This window comes from Pongo pygmaeus, chromosome 12 (genome assembly GCF_028885625.2).
Source record: "Pongo pygmaeus isolate AG05252 chromosome 12, NHGRI_mPonPyg2-v2.0_pri, whole genome shotgun sequence".
Lineage (NCBI taxonomy): Eukaryota > Metazoa > Chordata > Mammalia > Primates > Hominidae > Pongo > Pongo pygmaeus.
Window position 1 is genome coordinate 130996524 of NC_072385.2, and position 23023 is coordinate 131019546.

The window sequence follows — 23023 nt, forward strand, 5'->3', positions numbered from 1 at the left end:
CATCTGCCTTGGTCATGTGATATGGTTTGGCTGTGTCCCCACCCAAATCTCAACTTGAATTGTATCTCCCAGAATTCACACATGTTGTGGGAGGGACCCAGGGAGAGGTAATTGAATCATGGGAGCTGGCCTTTCCTGTGCTATTCTCATGACAGTGAGTAAATCTCATGAAATCTGATGGGTTTATCAGGGGTTTCTGCCTTTGCTTCTTCCTCATTTTTCTCTAGCTGCTGCCATGTAAGAAGTACCTTTTGCTTCCTGCCATGATTCTGAGGCCTCCCCAGCCATGTGGAACTGTAAGTTGAATTAAACCTCTTTTTCTTCCCAGTCTCAGGTATGTCTTCATCAGCAGCATGAAAATGGACTAATACGTCATGCTAGTCCCCAGTGTGTGGAACAGAGTCAGTGTGTGGAACAGAGTAGGTGCACACATACACATTATTATTTATTGTATATTAAAATATAAATTTGTTATTTAACAAAATATATTTATTCACATATAAATTAATATGATTTGTGAAACCTCGTTCTAACATCTCAAATATATTTACTAATGAGGAAAATCTTTTTTTAAATTGTCAAAACCTGTGTCTCAACTTTCGGCTCAAAAACTGCAGTCCTGCTCTCTGCAGTGGCATTGTGAGTTGCCTTAGGGAAGAATGAGCAGGGAGGACAGACCTGCAGACCAGGCTGGGGTGAGGGTGTGGCTCTTGTCTCCTGGCCCCCACACGTTCAAGAAGAAGGTGCTGGGGCCTCATCTTGGCCCTTTGCCTCTGCCTCTGAACTGTTTCCTTGGGATGGATCTGGGACAGAGCTAATGGAGGCTCTTCTGGCGTGTCCCGAGGGCTTTGGCTCAATCTTGGTGAGTTTAGCTCCTCTGAGTTCTTAATGTTCTCCTTGGGGGCCAGTAGTTGCAGATGGCTAGGAGAAGATGGGGCAGCTCTGGTGCTCTCTGCACTGAGGAAGCACTCCTGCTGCCCTGTGTGTGCTGCTGTGGATGCTGAGCGCAGTCTGGACAGGGTTGCCAGCCAGGGCTCCAGGTGTTCCCTTCCTGTAAGTGTGATCAGCTTCTCCACCACATGAAATGCTCCCAGCCACCCACCTCCCACCCTCCACCCTCCACCCTTCACCCTCCACCCTCCATCCTCCACCCTCCACTGTAGTTCTTCCCAGCTTCATTTGCGGCTGCCCAGGGAATAATTCCAGGGATATAGTAATGGCTGGTGTCTGGACGGTCTGCATGGGATTAAAAAAGCAGCTGGTTTGGCATTTCGGAGACAAAACAACCCTGCACCACGGAGTGAAACACTGCTTCTTCGCGGGAGATGCGTCTGTCAGGTGAACACCAGCAAATCAAAAACCAATTCAGCAGAGGGATGATTTTCGCCTTTCGGAAGATGAAATCACGAAAGCTCAGAGACAGTGCACACTCTGTAGAAAGCCCAAATCAAATTATTCGGCAGCCTGTGTAGATTTCCTGTGCCTGGCACCCAGCTGCCTGCATACAGGAAGTGCTCATTACAGGCACAGCAGCAGATGTCAGCCCCAAAGTGTCCATTTTACTAGCTGGTGTTTCAGCATCTGTCACGGGGATCAACAAAGCGCGACGGCCGCCAGTGTTCCTCCGTGTGGACTTTTGTGATGCTGTATTTCCTCTTGGGAGGGGCCCCTGATTCTGGACAGAACCCACTGGATAAGTCTTTACGACTTCATAGCCCCAGGCTCTTGGCCCGGGCAGGATGAGGAAAGGATGCTGCCCCAGGATTGCCCGAAACGTTTGGTTTGTTTTGTGTGGCTGGACGTGGCCGAGTCCCTGCGGCCCCAGAAGCTCTCAGGCTTCGCTGCCCGGCTGCTGCCTCAGGGCTGCACTGAGCTCAGGCCAGAGCAGCTTCTAGGGCCTCATTTCAGTTGTTTTTATCATCTACGAGTTATCCAGGGTTTCCAATAAATCACATTCCAGGGCAAGCGGAGATGTGGGCCCTTATTTCCTCTCCCAGGCTGATAACAACGAACCAGTGATTTCCTGTCCAAAGCTGGGTACTCCAGAGAAATGAGAAGTCCTATCTCCAGGAAAATAACATTGTGTCTCTCTCAGCCCCAACTCCAGCACACCAAGCACGGACCGTCTCTGGCCCTTGGGCAAGCTGGAGCAGCCTTTCATTTCCTCTCTGCCTATTCGTGCACGCCCCACCCATCTCCCAGTCCAGGCTGTGATCCTCACCACCCAGCAAGCAGGCGAGGCAGGGCTAGGCACCCATTTTACAGGTGAGAAAAGTGAGTTTGCGAGACATTAAGTAACGTGGCCAGGGTCTCACCGGCAGTAAGTGGACAGGGCCAGGCCAGGTTGGCTCTGTGTTCCTAGGAGACCCCGTGATGACCACTCAGCCCTCTCTGCTGCTGCTGGTTGAGGTGAGAGGTGCTTATAACTCAGAGAGCTTAGTCATTTGGGTTCTAAAAGCAAACTCCACCTTGTGACGCGCACCCCAGTCCACCAGCAGCTTCAGAAGCAGCATCTACCTGTAACCCGCGTGGTTTCCCTCTCCCATCTCAACAACCTTCCCGTGTGTGGCTTCCGTCTCGGATCTGCACAACCCCCTTGTTGAGAAGAGGCAGCAGGAGCAGTGTGGGCGGTCATAGCCCTATTTTACAGATGAAGAGTCAGGGCATTTAAACAATTTGGCCTGGATCTATACATAAGAGGGTGGAAGAAGCCAGAGGAGACCTAGACCTACTTATCTAAAACCCACTCACTGACACCAGGACACAGAACTGTCCTTCCTTGTCTGTCCCCTCCCTGCTCACACTGTGTTGGTGGAGACCTTGTCTCTCTTGGTGCCGTGGGAACAGTGCTGGGCCCACCCATCAAGGGCTCCCTGGAAGCGTGCTGAGCATGTGGCATGAGGAGTCACCAGCCACCCACGCTGCCTCCACACCGGGTGTCACTGTGACCTTAGCAGACAATAGCGTCCTCCCGAGGAGAGAACACAATATGCACATTGGATGGGGGAGAGGGTACAAAAGCCCCAAGCTGGGGGCAGGTTGGGGCAGAGGAGAACGCGCTGTGTCTGTGGTAGCACCGGATGCCTCGGAAGGTGTGTGGCCTCCCTCCACGGCCGCCCAGGACCCAGGGCGCTGACCGTCTCTCCTGGAGTACGGCAGGGCCCAGGGGGCTGAGGCAGGGCCCCTTTTGGCAAATTTTTCGCTTGTAGAGGTTTCGTGTCTTTCTCTGTAAAATGAGGATGTGAACATAGTTTGTCTTTCAGGATAGCTGTGATTAGAACATGTGTGTAAAGCGCCTGTCATGGCAGCGTCCTTCTCCTGGCGACAAGTCTTCATTTGCAAAACAAGTCCTTTTAGGTACAGCAAAAACTGCTGCACGCAAGTGGGTGGAGGGGAATGATGGAAGGAGGTGTTGAAGGGTGGGGTGGGGAGTGTGCAGAGGCACCGGAAACAAACTTTTCCAATTTCTGTTATGCCTAGGAACAGGCTTTGTGACAGCTGCTGCTATCCAGTCATCTTTAGAGCCCTGGAGTCCTCGCCAAGGGCACGGGCTCCCTTTGTGGTCCTGGAATAACGGGGCCTGCCTGGCACTCTCAGATTGCATGGGGATCCGCTTGACTTAGGGTCAGGCTTTTGTGGGATAAACTGCAGTGGCGCTAGATCAATTGTCAAGGTTTGGCCGACTCCTTTGAGCGACTGGGTTCATGCCGTGCCATTTCTTCTTCCCGTTGCAAGGCTCTGCAAGGAATGTGGTGTCAGAATTTTAGTGCCTCGTATTTCCTACAGATGATAGCAGTAAGCTAACGGTGCGATAGAGACAGCGCTTCCTGTTGTGCAATTTGATTTGCTGAGATTCCCAGCTCTTGCCTCTTTGAAGCGGCGGCTCTGTGCAGAGATGAGATGGTGTTCCCAGCTCATCGCAGCGTGTGTGGTAATCTTATGTTCAGGCACACACTCTTTTTTGGAGAAAACATACACTCTTTAGTATTCATGTGGATTTCACAGCAGTAATGAGGAAACTCTATTCCTTAGAAAATGTTTTTAATGTTAAAAAAAAAAAAAGGATGACATTCTTAGGAGGCATTTTAGTTTTCCTGTTTTTATTTTCTGGCGGTTTTCATAGACTAAAGACTGAGAATGCAGGAATACCTTATCTTATTCCAGAAATTATTTTTACCCAGACCTGTTGAATTTCCCCTTAATTTGTATAGATGTTACACCCTATCATATTTAGCTTAAACATAAACTGAGCTCTCTTGGCTGTTTTACAAGGGCAACTGACTCTAGGAAGTGCTGCTTTTCTTGATTTTCCAGAGCTTTGTGTTTCACCATCCCCGAATCTCCCCACACCCCGTCATATTCAAAACTTCACTGCTGCAAGATCATGCATTTTATCTGCTACTTATTATTTAATAATTCTATTTTGTAACTGAACCTGATATTCCATCAGGGTGTGTAGTATGAGCATGTGTGGAGCCTATTTATTGTCCTCCCAATTAACTAATTTTTCTAACCCAACTTATTTGTTTCTTTAATACATTCTTCTATAGAACTTAATATGTGCGGGCCTTCTTTTTAGGGCTTTTCATCTATTAACTTATATAATCCTCACAACCACCCAGTAAGAGAGATATTATTATCTTTATTTGACTGGCGAAGAAATGTAAAGCAAAGCCAAGTTAAGGAACTTGCTCAGGGTCACACAGCTGCTCGATGATGGAAACAGGGCTCCCTCTGGACAGCCTGGCTGTAAGACATGGGCTCTGGGTCTCTGCTCTGCCTCCCACAGATGTGAGTGCCAAACAGTGTTAAGGTCGATCTTCCTATCTGCAGCTTCCACACCTGCAATTCAATCACCACAGATGGAAAATATTCAGGAAACAAATAACAGCACAACAATAAAAACGAACACAAATAAAACCGATACACTGTAATGACAACTACTGACGTGGGATTTGCATTGTATTAGGTATTACAGGTAATCTGAAGATGACTTGAAGTATATGAGAGGATGTGTGTAGGCTTTATCCAAATACAACACCATTTTATATCAGGACTTGAGCATTCTCAGATTTTGGTACCTGCAGGGAGTCCTGAAACCAATCCCTTGTGGGGATCCAGGGATGACTGTCTAGGCTGACTGCTGGTATATATTGGGCATATTTCTGGGTCTCTTTTCTAGTCTAGTGATCACTGTGTGTATTTTTGCGCTAGTACTTCACCCATTTACTTATTGCTACTTTATTTCAGCCTGAAGTATCCTATACGCATCCACGTTAGTATTTTTAAAAAATTTCCTTGCTTTTTTTTTTGCTTTTCATTCTTCTAGACAACATTTATAATCAATTTTGCTTACAAAATTCTATTGGAAGTTTGAGTTGCATCAAATTCATAAATTAGTTTGACAAAAACGTACATATTCTTAGCATTTCTTTTTAGATATGGAATGTACTGTATTTCTCCATTTGTTCAAATATTTTCTACGGTGCTCTCTTGGGCTTATGGATTTAATTATTTGAGCCTGACAGACTTCTTGCAAGATTAATTTCCAGGTACCCAGTTTTAAAATTGTGAATAGAATTCTTTTCCCATTGTTTCTCTAACTGTTAATGCTGATATGTAGGAAAACGACTGCTTTTTATATTCCTATTAAAATTTTTTAAAAAATTAGTATAATTTTACATTATTTTCTTTTTCTCAGGTAGGCAATAATATCAAATTTGAATAACGTCAAAATTTCACCTTCCTTTTCAAAAATTATGTGTGAATGTGTGTGTGTATGTGAGTGTGTGTATTTTATATATATATATAGAGAGAGTTTTCCCTCCTTTTATTTTGTTGTGGATCTGAGGGCATGCTGGCCACAGTAAGCTGCCTTGTCTTTTCCATTGTTTCAGTGGGAATGCTACCAGATTTAGGTTAGGTATTTATTGTTAGGTATTTATTGTTAGGTAGGTATTGGCTACTGGCTTTGAGTAGGTGTTTTTAATCATGTTAAAGAAGCATTTTTCTTTCCTAGCTTATTATAAGTTTTAGCAAATGTCTTTTTAGCATCTACTGACATAAGCATAGTCCTTTTTTCTCTTTATTTCACATATCGTTTTTGCATCTGTATTCATAAAAGACATCTGCGTCTAGTTCCCTTTTTAGTCTGTCTTTGCTTGTGTCTCTAGGACATGCTGGCTTTGGGAAATGAATTATTGGGAAACATGCCACCTTTTTGTGTTCTCTGGAAACACTTATCTAGCATGGAAATTATCTGTTCCATGACAGTCTGAAAACCCAGCCTGTGAAAATGTCTGTGGCTGGAAACTTGTGAGAAATAATTCTTCAACAACATTTTCAGTTCCATACATGGCTTTTCATTTATTGCTTATTGATTCAATTACGGTGACTCTTTTTTCTTAGACAAAAAAAGAACACACATTGTTTAAATATCAACATCAAGAGTGAAACATACTGATTTTTCTTATATAAATTGAGTTGATTGGCACACTTATTTTCTTTTACTTTTCCTTCTAGCTCCTGTGTATCTTTTTTCTCTTATACTGTCACTGGGCTGTCTTTTACATGAAATGTTTTCATTTTTGAGAATCACATGTGACAGATGAATATAATTTATAACAATTATTTAGAGTTGTTTGTCTAAACAATTTTGATTCCCTTTGTCAAATTTTTATGTCGTGACTTTTCCATCTTTGAAGGATTAAAAAAAATCTTTTTGTTGATGGCCTAGAGCACATTTCTGAGGAAAGATGTGGATATCAGTTCTGCAGCCTTAGCTGGGTATGGAATTTTGGAGTCAGAAACTTTCTTTTTAACTTTGAAGTAGTTGCTTCACTATTTTCTAATCTTTAAAGTTGTGTAAGAAAAATTGAGTCCAGGCTGTTACTTATTTCTTAAAGGAAAATGATTTTTGCTATTTTATTGTTTACTCTATGTTTTACATGTTGAGAAACTGCTAAAATGTTTTTTAAAATGCATACACAATTTTACATTCCCACCAGGAATGCATGATAGCTGAATTTCTCCACGTCCTCGTCAATGCTTGTTATTGTCTGTAGTTTTTACTTTAGCCATCTTATTTGGATGTGAAGAGGTGTCTCGTTGTGGTTTTGATTTGTGTTCCTTGATGACTAATATGTTGATCATCTTTTCATATACTTATTGGCCCTGTGTATATCTTCTTTGGACAGATGTGTATTAAATTCCTTTGCCCAGTTTTTTGGTTGTCTTTTCACTATTGAGTTAAGAATTTCTTATGTATTCTGGATACTAGATCTTTGTTAGATATGTAATCTGCAAATCTTTTCAACTTTGCTTTTTAGAGTCAGGGCATCACTCTGTCATCCAGGCTGGAGTGAAAGCAGTGTGATTATAGTTTACTGCAACTTTGAACTCCTGGGCTCAAGCAATCCTCCTGCCTCAGCCTCCTGAGTAGCTAGGACCACAGGCACACACTACCATGCCTGGCTAATTCTTTTTAATTTTTAGTAGAGACAAGGTCTCACTACATTGCCCAGGCTGGTCTCAAACTCCTGGGCTCAAGCAATCCTGCTTCAGCCTCTTGAGTAGCTAAGACTACAGGTGTGCATCAACACACCTGGTTAATTTTTTTTTCTTGAGAGACAGGGTTTTACTATGTTGCCCAGAGTGTTCTCAAACTTTGCCCTCAAACAAGCCTCCTGCCTTGGCCTCCCAAAGTACTGGGATTATAGGCATGAGCCACCACCAATTTCTTGATAGTGTCTTTGAAGCACAAGAGTTTTTAATGAAGTTCAGTTTATCTATCTTTTTTCCTGTTGTCACTTATACTTTTGGTATCATATCTAAGAAATAATTACCCAATTCAAGGTCATAAAGATTTACTGCTATGTTTTCTACTAGGAATTTTATAGTTTTAGCTCTTACGTTTATATCTATGATCCACATGGAGTTAATTTTTGTACCTGATGTAAGGTAGGAATATGCATTTATTCTTTGCATGTGGATATCCAGGCTTGAAAATACCATGCTTTTTCCATTGGACCGTCTTGGTGCCATTGTCGAATATCAACTGACCATAGGTGTAAGGATTTATTTCTGGATTCTTAATTCTATTCCATCGAACCGTATGTCTACACGTAGGTCAGTACCTCACTGTATTGATTACTATAGCTTTGAATTAAGTTTTGAAATTGGGAAGAGTGAGTCATCAAACTTTGTTCTTTTTCAAGATTTCAGATAAAAAATACAATATTTGCAGAATGCAAAACTGATGTATATGGAGGGCTGACTTTTTGAATAAGCAGGTTCTGCCAGGTCAACTGCTGGACTTGAGTATGCACAGATTTTGGCACATGTGGGGTCCTGGAACGAATTCCCTACATATACCAAGGGACAACTGTATTTTTTTTTTTTTTTATCTTTTTACTTTCAACCTATTTGTGTCTTTAAATCTAAAGTGTCTCTTGTAGACAGCATATAGTTTGATCATGTTTTTAAATTCATTCTGTCAATCTTTGCCTTTGAATTCATTTGTTTCATCCATTTACATTTAATGTAATTATTCATAAGCTAGGATTTACATCTGCCACTTAGCTGTTTTCTGTATCTTATGTCTCTTTTGTTTACCTATTCATCCATTATTGCCTTCTTTTGTGTTAAGTGGATATTTCGTAGTTACCATTTACATATCTTTGTTTCTTTTACAACATTTTTTTCAAGTTGTCATCTTATTGGTTGATATGGTAATTAAAATTAACATCTTAACTTATAATTATCTAATTAATATTAATACCAATTAATTTCAATACTAAATAGAACCTTTGTTCCTACATAGCCCCATTCCATCTCCCTTTCATTGTGCTATTATTTCATACAAATTACATACTTATAAATATAAGCCCATAAACATAGTTTTATAATTATTACTTTATTCAGTAGTCATTCATACTAGATTAAAGTTACAAACAGAAAAATACTCATTCTTTTAAATTTTTACCAAAGTGGTTATATTTACTATTTTTTTATTTCTTCATGCAGATTTCATTTACTGTCTGGTGTCCTTTTACATCAGCCTGAAGGACTTCCTCTACTTCATTCATGTAAGGAATGTCTGATAGCAATGAATTACCTCCATTTTTCTTTACCTGGGAATATCTTTATTTTTCCTTCATTTTTCCACATTAAAAAATGTTTGCTGGGTAAACATTTTATTTTGGAATTTTAAACATACCCAAAAAGAATTTTATTACTAAGTCTTAAAGAAATAATATCCACATTTTCTTGAGTTTTGTTGAGTTTGAAACAGATGCTGCCTGAAAATTACTTGTGTTTTCTACAGAAATGCTGTGTGCTAATTTCTTCTCTTTCTCTTATATGGCCATAAAGTTTGCAGGTATTTGGGTTAGTTAACTCATTGCAGTAAGCTGTATTACTGCACATTCATTTCCAGTGTCCTTTCTGGGAGAGGATTATATCTCCCTGCCCCTAAAGTCAGTCTTGTCCCTGTGAATTGGTCAAGAAAGTTTGAACAGAACTAATAGGTGTCATTTCTGGGTGGACACTGTAAAAGCCAACCTGAGCTTCACCATGCTCTGTTTGTCCCTTGTCATTCATCTGCCCATGCTGTAGATAGTGGCTTGGGTCCCAGAGTGAGGATGAAAGTGACACTAAGTGGAGCTCCCAGGTAACCTGCATGTGAAGGAGAAATGGACCTTCATTGTTGCAACTTTTTTTAAACATAATTTTTAATAGAAAATCATTTCCAAGTGGTTCAAAAATTAGGAATAAAAATATGCTAAAAAGTATGCAGTCTCCTTCAGTCTTTATCTCCGTCTTCTCAGCGCTGTCTCATCCCATGTCTAGGAACCGTGATCATTAATTATTTAATGTATATTTCCAGAGGGTGTTTACGTGTCTATGGCAAATATGCCACCCACATGCTCACACACAGATCTTCACCTGTTGTTAATTGACAGATGCACCATCCCACTGTGCTGCATACGGCTTCTTAAATTTAATACACCTTGAAGATCTGTATATATTAATATTTTTATTTATTTTACAGTTATCTAGAATTTCATTTATGGTTGTGTAATCATTTATTCATGAAAGCGTTGGCCAGGTGCAGTGGCTCACGCCTGTAATCCCAGCACTTTGGGAGGCTGAGGCAGGCAGATCGCTTGAGGCCAGGAGTTCGAGACCAGCCTGGCTGACATGGTGAAACCTTGTCTCTACTAAAAATACAAAAATTAGTTGGGTGTGGTGGTGCATGCCTGTAGTCCCAGCTACTCGGGAGGCTGAGGTGGGACAATTGCTTGAACCCATGAGGCAGAGGTTGCAGTGAGCTGAGATCATGCCACTCCACTCCAGCCTGGGCAACAGAGCAAGACACCATCTCAAAAACAAACAAACAAACAAACAAACAAACAAAAAAACAAGCAAAGAAAGTGTTATTCTTGAAATCTTGAAATTTCACCACAAGAACATGTTAAGAATAGATGCTCTTCTTTTCATCCTTTCAGGCACTTTGGAGACTCTCTCAATCTCGTGTTTCATACTTTTTTTCCAACTCCTGAAAATTTTATCTTATTACTTAAAAAATATTTCATCAGCTCCTGTCTTGGTTTTCTCTTTTATGCAACTCTTATTGCAAAATACTCTGGATTGATTCATTGTCGTGAATTTTTCCTCATATGTTATCTTTATCTTTTCCTTATGTTTTGAATTTTTCCTGAGCTCTGTCTTCTAGAAAATCAATTAAATCTTCAGCAACATAATCTTTTGTTTTTAAGTTTTTCAGATCTTCTGCCTCTGTCTCTGGGTGCTAACCCCCTGGTGGGAGATTCCTGTCTTTCTGTGTGCTTGGTTTTATTTCTGTAGCTCTTTGGCTTGATCCTGGGGGTGGCCCTACTGCTGCGAGTGACTGCAGGTGGGAAGGAGTGGTTTTGGGATTGGAGAGACGTTCCTTCAATTAACCAGCCAGATTTCAGCCTCGTGGTCCCACAGCTCAACCTGCTTGCTGGAGCCCTGTGCCCTGGCGGGAAGAGGGGCTGCCACCCTCACTGCTCAGCTGTGGTTCCTGCAGCCAGTGATCATCTGCCACAGCACAGCCTGCCTGTCCTGTGATCCCGCCTACGTTCCGTCTTCTGGAAAGCCACCTGACTATCTGGTCTGCTTATGGCTCCTGTGCTCGCTGCTTTGCTCTGTGTGGATTAATGTACTTTGGTGAATTCTTATTGTCATGCCATAAAATTTAGAAAGAAAACAAGGAAAATCCATGTGCTAAATTCTACTATTTTGAAAGGAGAACTCAGTGGGGAAGGGTTATTGGCAGAGACAGAGGGAAACAGGCATTTGGACAACAGGGAATTGCCTGGACTTTGATGGAAACAGGGAGCTTGCTTGGATTTCAGGGCTGGTGGCTGCTCACTCATCAGAATGACACCTTCCTCTTAGGGGAGGGAAGTCATCAGAGGCCCCTGCAGGTTGGGGTGGAGAGGACCCAAACGCAGGTCTACGCTGGCCTAGATCAGAGCCTGTTGCCTCTGATGGCTAATGTAGTCTCTTTAATAGCCTTTACCCAACTCCACGTTATGAAGATTTTGCCTAGAGAAGAAGTGGTTGTTCTGCTTATCTGGTAACATGTGTACCCAGATCCACACTATCATGGGCCCTCACAGCTTTCCCTGGATATATGGCAGGTAAATTAGTTAATTATTGTTTTAGAATTGACATGCAATTCAGGCTTTTGATTTATAACTTAATTGTACTGCATTAGGTAACTTCCAATTTTTAGCTAGATCCATTTGAATAAACTTAGTGTTCTATCTCAGTATGTTCTATCTCAGGAAGATTAAGAAGTAAGCTGGAGAGTTTAGTAGCTTTGTAACAATAGCATAAAATGTGGAATAATGAACTGTAAATGTGTCTAATTACATAAATAATGCATTTGTGTAATTGTCAAGTAAGGGGGTGTGCTAATGAATCAATTATTTTTAATTGTAGGATGCTTGATTGTTTCAGAAATATAATTGATTGTAATCAAGAATCAATTAAATGTTGATAGTAATTATGTTTATCAGGCTTAAATACATGACATCATTACTCTATAACTGCTTCAGGAAGAAGAAACTAGAATGAGGTTATTATAAGTGAAGGAGAAATAGCTCATGTTTATATCAACAGCTTTGCAGTCGTAGGACTGCACAGTAATGAGGTAAAAATGAGGAACACATTCTTCAGGGCTTATCAACGAAGGCTGATGAGGGCCGGCTCCCCCAGCTGGGAGCCTTCACGCCCCCACCGCAGAGCAGGTTCCACCCGTGGTATGTCGGATCAGGGACCTGCAAGGGCAAAACACACTTGTGCTAGAGGTGTGGGAGTGGCCAGGCCTTGCCGATGTTGCTTTCGGGGAAAACTGTGTTGTTGGGATCCTATGACTTCTCCGCCTGGCACTTGTCTTGCTATTCTGCCCAAGTTGATGTGAGACCCCTGACTCTGCCCAGTGCACCACGGGTTGTCTAAATGTTATAGAAATGAATGCCACTATGTGAGGGCCTGCTGAAGTCACTGGTGTGCAAGCTTCTCCAGGGCTGTGGGCTGTGTCTCGTTCATATTTGTACTCCTGATGCCTGCCACACAGTTGCCCTTACCGAACGTTAAGTGAATAAATAAAAGTGGTTGTGATTCAGTAGCTCCTCAGGATGCTGCACCTGGGTGGCTACTGTTGCTCTCTGTTTAACAATTATTGACTTACCCACACTCTCACCCATTCACTCACTCATTCAATATTTATTGAACACTTATTGAAACATTCAATGATATTTATATGTGCCAAGATCTGTTCCAGAGGTTTAGGACTTGTTATTTAACATAGTTAGATGGTCCTTGTCCTCGTGGAGCTGATGGTAGGTAAGAGAGGCAGGTACCAGAACCATCAGTGCGATCGGAGGTGACAAGTGCTCCTGGGTGGATGGCGCTGGGTGCACGCGGCAGAGGCACAAAGAGGGACTCGAGTCTGGTCCTGCAGGCAGGACGGAAGAGGGCACAGTTACAGGGAGATCTGGGAGGGACCCAGGCCTGAAGGGCTAAGGCCTAGAGGCTCCTGTGTGCCGAGGAGTGAAGAGAACTGGTGTAGCAAAGGCCCCTGTGGGCTGCTCCTTGGAGAGGGTGTCAGGAAGGAGTGTACCCAGTGAGACTGTATGCCGCCAGGTCTTCAAGCTGAACACAGTGGGCAGACTTCAGCCCTTATTTTCCTGGGTCCCTGTTTCCTTTTCCCTGAGGGGCCACTAATTCTTTCCTCCCTTCTTCCAGGTCCTTCCCTCTTGGCTCTGTGACACTATCTCCCATTGCTCTGTTTCACTTCTCTCCTCCCACACCCCCTGCTGATATGGTTTGGCTGTGTCCCCATCCAAATCTCATCTTGAATTATAGCTCCCATGATCCTCATGTGTTGTGGAAGGAACCTGGTGGGAGGTAATTGAATCAGGGGGGCGGGTCTTTCCCGTGCTGTTCTTGTAATAGTGAATAAGTCTCATAAGATCTGATGGTTTTATAAAGGGCAGTTCCCCTGCACACACTCTCTTGCCTGCCACCATGTAAGAGGTGCCTTTGCGCCTCCTTAGCTTTCCACCATGATTGTGAGCCATGTGGGACTGTGAGTCCATTAAACCTCTTTCCTTTATAAATTACCCAGTCTAGGTATGTCCTCATAGCAGCATGAGAACAGACTACACCTGCCCTGCCCAGTCTCCTTTGCTGACTCTCCCACAGCTGGAGTCACCCCAAAAGCGGCAGCAGGAAAGTTCAGCAAGGTTTACTGGAACTTGCGCTCAGAGGGTCCCAGTGTCCTTGCGAGGTACAGTGAGACCAGATGCTCTGCCCAGGTACGTCTGCCGTGAGGGCGTTGGGCTGTGGAGGTTATAGGGGGTTTGAGGACTCTGGTTCAGGGCTGCGGCTAGTTCCTAGGTGTTCCACAACATGGTTGATTTCTCAGTGTTCGGAGCAGCCACCTACACAGCTTTCGCAGTGCCTGGGAATCAAATAGGCCCAGCTTGGGTTCAAGCCTGTGGGTAAAACTTGCAGCTGCCAGGGCCACAGAGGGGTCAAGGACTCTGTGCTTCTCTGGCAGAAGAAAACTAGGGGTTCTGGGGGCCCTTCCCTCCTCTTCGGCAGTGTCCAGCCTGGCCTCTGTGATTCCCTCTGCATGCACAGCCCACAGTGGTCTTTCTGCTGGCCCCGGAGTCTTCCTCTCAACGACCTGGCTCCTGAGTTCCCGACCCCTGAGCTCCCCCACTCTGCCTGGCGGTTCCCGTCCCATGTTCCAGTTGCTGCCTCAGTGACAGGCACTCCTTTGTGCCATTTTCCGTGTCCTGTCCCTGTGCTTGGAGAGCAGCTGCTGCATCTTCCCGTGACTCTTCTAAGATTTCGCTGTTGTTTGTGTTAGCCTGAGGTTCCTCCAGGAGAGCTACTATCTTTTAAAAAATAAAAGTAAAAATAGAAGCAGTGAACATTTACGCAGTGTCCTAAATCATCCTGTTCTAAATGCTCTGCATATATTAATTAATGGAATCCTCTCATTGAACCCATAAGGAAAGTACCATTATTATCCTGGGTTACAGATGGAGAAACTGAGGCACAGGGAAGGTAACAAAAGCCCTGCTAGTGAGTGGCAGATGGAGATGGATGGAGGCAGTCTGGCTTCAGAGTCTGGGCCCCCACTCACAGTGGGGTCAGGATATTGGGGTCCAATATAAGCATTGTAAATCATTTTTTTCCACGGGTAAGCCCTGTAGTGTGCCATATTTATACTTCCTTTCTCAGACAGTACTTTCCTTTCCTAGAATCACTGGTTTTTATTTATTCATTAGTTGTCTGTAAATGCCCCAGTCTCCTGCGATACAAGCACCGCAGCTGGTCCTCCAGCTTCTCTTTCTTCACAGTGCGCATCTCCCAGGGGCTGTGCCCTCCTCCTGTGGTCGTCACGCCGCTGTCCTGGGCTGGTCTCGCCTCCCCCCGGGGGTCTCGCGTGCCTCTTTCCTCTGCTGGCCTTTTCTTGCGTCCCACAACCACTGTTCTCTTGCTTAGTCCCTACTTCTGGTGGTCACATTTGCAGGGGCTTCATGAGTTAGGGTGCACAGGAGGTAAAGGTTTTGAGTTTTTGCCATTTAAAACTTGAATAAAACTTAGTCTGTAGAGATACAACTCTAGATAGAGCTTCATTTTCCTTCTGGAATTTTGAGGGATTGTTTTGTTATCTTCCAATTTCTAACATCACTTTTGAGACATCCATCACATCTGTTCTTTTGTGCAGAACCTTTATTTTTTCTGTATGCTTTTTATGGTAATGATACAAAACGTATTAAATGCATACTATGTGTCATACTGCTCTAAGTCTTTAAATGTATTAATTTAATATTAGAGTAACTCTACAAAGTAATAATATTATCATCTCCATTTTTTTCTGATTAAGAAAACACGCACGCACCTGGGACGCAGAGCAGATGTGTAACTAGTTAAGCTTCCCATGGGATGAGTGGAGGAGCTGGGGGTTCACACCAGGCAAAGCCATGCTGAGGCGCCCATCACCCCATCCTGGCCCCTTCCCAGCTGAAGCTCTGAACCTTCACACGATGGGTTTGGAGGGGCCGTCTCGTCCTGTGGGCCCTGGGTGGGTGCTGTCCATCTGGAATCAACATCCTTCCCAGGGTGAACATGGCTTCCATCGTTTCTTTGGTAATTTCCCTCTCTCTTTTTTCACTTTTCTCTCTTCCTGGGGCTTCTGCTTTGTGGGTGTTGAATCTCCTGGATGGAGACTCTGATTTTCTTATGTTTTCAGTCTCATTTCTTGCTTTTTGTTTTGTTCTGCTTTATAGTCTAAACTTATTATTTTATTTTTAGAGTTTATTATTCTACTTTGAATTCTCGAGGTTTTTTTTTCTTTTTTGGAATGTTCGCTTATTCATAGCATACTGCTCCATGTTCTGTTCTTTAATTTCTGAGCAAATTAACTATCATTTCTTTAAAAAATGTTCTTATGCTCCCGTTGTTTCTTTCTGAGTTGCTGTTTTGTTTGCGTGTGCTGGGTTTGTCTCTGTGTTGGAGATTTCCCCCATGTGCCTGGTGATAATGGGCAAATTCGCCCACGTTTGTGAGCGTTAGCACCTACTACAGGCTTTGTGTGCATGGGTGGGGCTTGCTGGATTGTGGGCTTTGTTCTAGGATACTGGGAAGGGGAGTCAATGGTTGCAGTGTGGAATTCCCAGCTGACCGAATCTGCAGGTCTTTTTCCTTGGGCTAGTCAATTTCCTCAGAAAAAATTCTCCAGACTTTGGCCTGGGTTGTAAACCTTCGCGTTAGCATTCTGGAAGTGGGGTTGTCCAGTCAGCAACTGCCATCTTTTCACTCTTCTGGCCACTTCTTGCAAAATTTAGTCCTAAAGACGTTACACAGGGTTGAGCAAGGTGGGTGTCCATGCAGTGTGGGGCTGGGGGAAGTCCAGGAGCTCAGAGGAGGGCGAGGAGGGTGCCTGTGGAGGGAGGCCTCAGGGGTGTTCCAGTCCAAGCAGAATTGCGTGCTGTAAATGTCTGTCCTTTGCACAGCAGGAAGCAGACTGTGAATAGCAGCAGCCCCGTGGATCTCCTGAAGATTCAGTGGTTATTAACTGTCTTCTCTAGTGACTGGCTGGGCACCCTGAAGGTTAGAATCCTCACTGAGAGTCAGTATCCTTATCGGCAAAATGAGCGCGTCACAGGGCGTGCACTGAATGTCCCCACTGGCTCCTAGGATACATGGTGACATGAGGAGGGCGGCTGAGTGAGTATGAGTTGGTCTCAGGCCCTGTCTAGGTTCTTTGTAAATAACCGCACATGTGTCTTCAGCCTCAGCGTCTTGGTGCTGCCTACCACCTTAGTAGTTCAAGGAATTCAAGCTGGTGTTTTTCTTTTTTTTTTTTTAGGTGGAATCTCACTCCATTGCCCAGGTTGGAGTGCAGTGGCACGATCTTGGCTCACTGCAACCTCTGCCTCCCAGGTTTAAATGATTCTCCTGCCTCAGCCTCCCCAGTTGCTGGGATTACAGGTGCCCACCACCGGCTAATTTTTTGTATTTTTAGTAGAGATGGGGTTTCACCATGTTGGCCAGGCTGATCTTGAACTCCTGACCTCAGGTGATCTACCTGCCTCGGCTTCCCAAAGTGTTGGGATTACAGGCCTGAGTCACCACAACCAGTCTGTTTTTTTGTTTGTTCTGTTTTTTTTTTTTTTTTTTTTAAACAGTGGTATATTTCCCCCTCCCCCAGAGGGCAAAATCAAGTGCAGTTGAAACCTCTGAGCCATGTCCACTTCTACTCCACCCACCAGGCTGTGGAGGCTGTTTGGCAGCCTCCAGACTCGCTTATCTTCCAGGCCGTCTTTGCACAAACATCTGTCCTGGGCGACCAGGAGCATCGCCCTGCGTCATGGCCGCTGAGGCAGGGTCTTGTCTGCTCCCAGGTTTTGCTCCGTCACAGGGCCTTGTTCCTTTTCTGCCTGGCTCTGCACTGGGCTCTGGCTCCTTGAATGCAGGGGCCAGATGTGGCTTTCCATGCTGGTAAGAGTTGTAGAAAAGGACTTGTGACATGAACGAATCCCTGAGAACATGTGAGCTCAGCTTCTGCTGAGGTGGCCCAGGGACCACCGAGGGGCAAGTGCTTGTTAAAATTCCAATTGTTTTTGGCCTTGTGTCCAAACAAGTGAGTCAGAATCTCAGCTGTGCAGAGCTTGCATTTATATATGATTAAAACCAACTAGTATTTGAGACCATGTGGGTTAGCTGGGAAGAGCTGCTCCTGGATGGCTCACACCTGATTCTTTGAGTTTCTGCTAAGAGATGGTCCATGTGGCTTTAAGCACCAAGAAGTGCCAATGCAGAGTCCACTGTTGAGTGAGGGAACGAAAGAACACTTACACAAACAAATGCAAGGACACATATGCACCTGCACACACATGCACACAATATGCACACACATGCACACATGACATGCACACACATGCACACATGACATGCACACACATGCACACATGCATACAATATGCACACACATGCACACAACATGACATGCACACACACACATGCACACAATATGTAACACATGAACACAACATGACCTACACATGTACATACATGCACACATGACATGCATACACACATGCACAAACATGCACACAATACACACATGCACACATGAGATACATACACATACGCAATATGTACACACATGCAAACAACATGATGTGCATACACACATGCACACACAATATGTACACACATGCACACATGAGATACACATACACAATATGTACACACATGCAAACAACATGATGTGCATACACACATGCACACACAATATGTACACACATGCACACATGAGATACACATACACAATATGTACACACATGCACACAACATGATGTGCATACACACATGCACACACAATATGTACACACATGCACACATGACATGCATACACACATGCACACACATGCACACAATATGTACAGACATGCACACATGATGTGCATACACACAAATGCAAACACATAATATGTACACACATGCACACATGCATGCACACATGCACACACAGAATATGTACACACATGCACACAACATGACATCCAATCACACACACCTGATGGGATATGGAGTAAGCTGTGGTCAGAGTGAGGTGAGGTTGGTCAGAAAAAGCTTCCAAATGGAAGAACTTCGTTGGTGTGATTTTTCTGATCTTGAACGCATGGCCCCAGGTAGGTGGAGAGGGCAGACCTCTGAACTGAGCTCCTGAGTGCAGGAGCTTTTGCTCTCTCACTCAGGTACTGCTGGTTCCCTTCCCAGCGGCGCTTTTCTTCCTACCTTTCTCCGAACACACAGGCCTGGATGGTTCATGCTGGATGTCATGTTAAAGCCCGGCCTGTATTTTGGATTCTCCCTGACCCTACCGTGTGCGTTTCTGGCCTTGTTGCTCCTCCTGGTTTTGGTGCGGGGCGCCTGTTCTGAAAATGCGGTGCTGGTACTGCTCATGTGTCCTGTGCAGTCAGCCCGGGGTCCACGGCGCCCTCCCATCAGCTCTCGGATTCACTCAGTGTTCATGCGGCACTTCTTTTGTCTTCCAGGAAGGTGTTGGGCACAGGAGGTAGAGGTCCATGAAGCAGAGTCTGGTCATGGTCTGAGAGATGTGGCAGGTGAGCCCTGGGGCCCACTGGGGTCTTGCTATGGGGTGAGTGCCTGGAAGAGCCAGGCGCTGCCTGGCCGGGAGGGCGCAGGGCTCAGTACTTGGGGCCTCGGGCTGCCTTGAGAGGAAAGTGGGTTTGACTGAGGGTGTGTAAGGGTGAGTGTTCAGGCAGGGGAAAGGGCAGCGCATGGCCCCAGGCTCTGGAGGCTTTGATATGACATCTGACTGTGGGATGGAGAATGTGGGACCAGGGGGTTCCTGGGGGACGAGGAGACTGTGTGTCTCTTAGCGTCTGTGTAGCAAGGCTGCACTCTTCTGTCCACCTGGGACCCAAGAATGCCACGAGGTGGGAGGGGACAACCAGTGTGTCCAGGGCCTTGAGATGGCCTGGAGCATGGGCAGGGCCTGGCTGGGCAGATGGGGGCAGCCTCCGCAGCTGTGCAGGCCTGAGGGGCCGAATTATCCAGCAAATGGAGGGGATGAGTCCCGGCAACACCTCTCAGTGTGAGGATGATGCGCAGGGCCCTGTCAGGATGCCAGGCCGTCGTGGGCAGGTGAGGCCATTGTTGGGTGGTGGACAGTCCTGCACCGGTGTCTGCCTGGAGAAGGCGAGGGCAGTGGGACTGCGACAGGGTCTCTGAGAGGACAGAGGAGCAGCGTGGAGCCGGGCAGCCATGGCCCTGAGCACTGGTGGTGCTGGCTCGGGAGGGATGAGACCTCGGCACCAGGCAGCCACATTCCTGTTGGAGCCATGCTAGCGACTTGGAGAAGAATCCATGTGTGTAACTGAATAGCTGAGTTGGAAGCAGATGATTGAGGGTCTTATCAGGAGTCTGGTGAAGCTGCCCTTTCCTTCCCCACCGAGCAGACCAGATCTTTCTGGGAGTTGATATGTTGAGAATAATACATGTAAACCCATTTTAAACCCATTTTTACAAGAGCAGGAAAAGGCGTAAGTCATACACTGTGAGGCCACCTGAAGAAGACACATACGTGTAAATAAAATGCAAATAACGAATCCTGAGAGCTACCCCGCAGGAACTGTGGGACCCCTGCTTCACAGCTGAGCCCCGAGGCCGCTGCAGGGCTGACCCCAGGGGCGGGTGTGGGATGCTGGTGAGTGGGGCTGTGGGGCCCTCTCGGGGTTCCTGCCCTCCAGGCCCCTCCTCGGTCTGGCCAGGGTCTCTGCTGGGACAGGCCTTGTCTGGACAATCATAGAATTCCCGAGACCCTCTGAGGTGGACAGGGCTTGGCAGACCTGGGTCTGGTGGCTGCTGCCTTGAGGCCTCCCGGGTGTCTTTGCAGGTGGAAGTGGAGTGGAGAGGGGTGGCGGCCCTGCTCTCCCTGAGGCTGCATTGCTGTCTCCTGCCCTCCCTCTCTGGCGTTCACTCACCCCCATGCTTCCCCTCGCCTCGCCTCTGCTGTCTCCGCCTTTCCCCTCCATCTCCCTCTTTCCTTCTTCCCTTCTCTATTCATGGTCTGGTCTTTTCCTTCCCCGTCTTTTTAGAATGAGGTGTAAATAAGTGAAGAGACTGTCTCTGAGATTCCAGTGCCCTATCTCTAGAGAGAAGACCCTCCTTCTGCCTGTCCTTTCACCCTCCTTCCGCCTGTCCTTTCAGCATCCAGCCACTTCGTGGGGGCTGCCTTTGCAAAGTGGGTCTGTCAGTACCTCACCCCCGCCCCAGCGTAGCTCTCTAAGTGTGCAGGAGTCAAACACAGCCACGATAGGTAGGCAAATCCTCACCGAGTTCACAGGAAAGGCCTTCCTTTTCTTGCATTGTGTAAGCTCTCAGCGGCCAAGAGTTGGATGTGCCAACGTTTTTTGATGGTACGCACGCTAGACACAGGCATGACGCATCAAGTGGAATTCACAGCCAGGATTTTCCAGAGGGGGCTTATTACTGGTGGGTGCCTGTAAGGAGAGGTGGGATGGCTTCTCCGCAGCAAGACGTTCCGGATGAGTTCTTTAGTTTTCATGAGGGGATATCGGCCGCCTCCCTCAGTGCCACTGCTAATAAAGGCATAGACTCCTGTTTTCAGGAACAGCACAGAAACCTGCACCCCAGATTCTTCTCAATGAACAGGGGGTACTCAGGGCACCCTAAAGGCAGATGGAAACCATCTCAGGTGGGGGGAGTGCTGAGCTGCCCACGACCTGCACCCCAGGTTCTTCTCAGTGAGCAGAGGGTACTCAGGGCACCCTAAAGGCATATGGAAACCATCTCGGGTGGGGGGAGTGCCGAGCTGCCCATGACCTGTACCCCAGGTTCTTCTCAGTGAGCAGAGGGTACTCAGGGCACCCTAAAGGCTGATGCAAACCATCTCGGGTGGGGGGGGTGTGGGGAGTGCCGAGGGTACTCAGGGCACCCTAAAGGTGGATGGAAACCATCTTGGGGTGGGGAGTGCCGAGCTGCCCACGACCTGCACCCCAGATTCTTCTCAGCGAGCAGGGGGTACTCAGGGCACCCTAAAGGCAGATGGAAACCATCTCGGGTGGGAGGAGTGCCGAGCTGCCCACGACCTGCACATCCAGGTTCTTCTTAGTGAGCAGAGGGTACTCAGGGCACCCTAAAGGCAGATGGAAACCATCTCGGGTGGGGGGAGTGCCGAGCTGCCCACGACCTGCACATCCAGGTTCTTCTTAGTGAGCAGAGGGTACTCAGGGCACCCTAAAGGCGGATGGAAACCATCTCGGGTGGGAGGAGTGCTGAGCTGCCCACGACCTGCACATCCAGGTTCTTCTTAGTGAGCAGAGGGTACTCAGGGCACCCTAAAGGCAGATGGAAACCATCTCGGGTGGGGGGAATGCCGAGCTGCCCACGACCTGCACATCCAGGTTCTTCTTAGTGAGCAGGGGGTACTCAGGGCACCCTAAAGGCGGATGGAAACCATCTCGGGTGGGAGGAGTGCCGAGCTGCCCACGACCTGCACCCCAGGTTCTTCTCAGTGAGCAGAGGGTACTCAGGGCACCCTAAAGGCGGATGGAAACCATCGTCAGGTGGGGGGTTGCGGAGTTGTCCCCCACCTGCGCATCCAGGTCAGCACTTCCTGATGCAGAAGGTGAAGCATCCTTCGTGATCGCAAAAACTTTCAGTACCCCGACCCCAAAGCCCCACTTATTATTGCTGGCCACATTTTAACATTTGTTGATTTAGAATAAAGCATAAATGAAACTAAAACCATCGTGCATTTATTTATGGTTTTAAAATGTATTTTTATTTTATAAAATGCAGCAGCCTCTATGCACACCTGGAAACAGCCCAGTATTTAGTCTATAGCGAATTCTTGGAATCACATGGATTCGTGGGACCCTTGCAGTAGCCCCATGGTTTCCCAGGGTGTGACTATTCATGAATTCCATCGGGTAGAATCTGTTGCTCTGGATCTTTGAAATGTCTCCCTAAACTTGGCCTTGCAGGAGGATAGGTCATTACATTCAGAGGCAAAAACTGCAATTACTTTTGCACCAACCTCACATACACATTTTCTCTCTATCTTTCCTTCCACACAGAAAACTTCCCCTGCTGAATTGCACTCTGTGAGATCCATGGGTCCCGAGGGGTCACAGGAGGTGCCCTGGAACCTGCCTCCGGGGAGGTTCTAGAGGACATTATTTATCACACAGCTCAGGCGGGGCTCCTGGCTGCCAGCAATAGAAGCCTGTTCTGGCTGAGCTCAGGTGAAAAGGAGCTTCTGCAGGGATATTGGGTGGGCTTTGGTCTCCAGCTCTGACAGAGTCGTCGGTCCTGGACTCACCCTCCCACATTAAACAACCATAAAATTGGACGACATTTATGAGGCAACTGATTTCAGGTGTGGACAACAGGT

General features: G+C 46.1%; 1 long non-coding RNA gene across 1 annotated transcript in view; it reads left to right on the plus strand.

Annotated features, from left to right (window-relative positions):
* The first annotated feature begins 2897 nt into the window (after nucleotides 1-2897).
* The window catches only part of LOC129030417 (uncharacterized), a 229181-nt gene continuing 209055 nt past the window's right edge, over nucleotides 2898-23023 (plus strand). The window contains exons 1-3 of the long non-coding RNA XR_008500647.1: nucleotides 2898-3092; nucleotides 3264-3357; nucleotides 3481-3624. This is a non-coding gene — a long non-coding RNA (uncharacterized LOC129030417). The remainder of the gene's footprint in view (nucleotides 3093-3263; nucleotides 3358-3480; nucleotides 3625-23023) is intronic.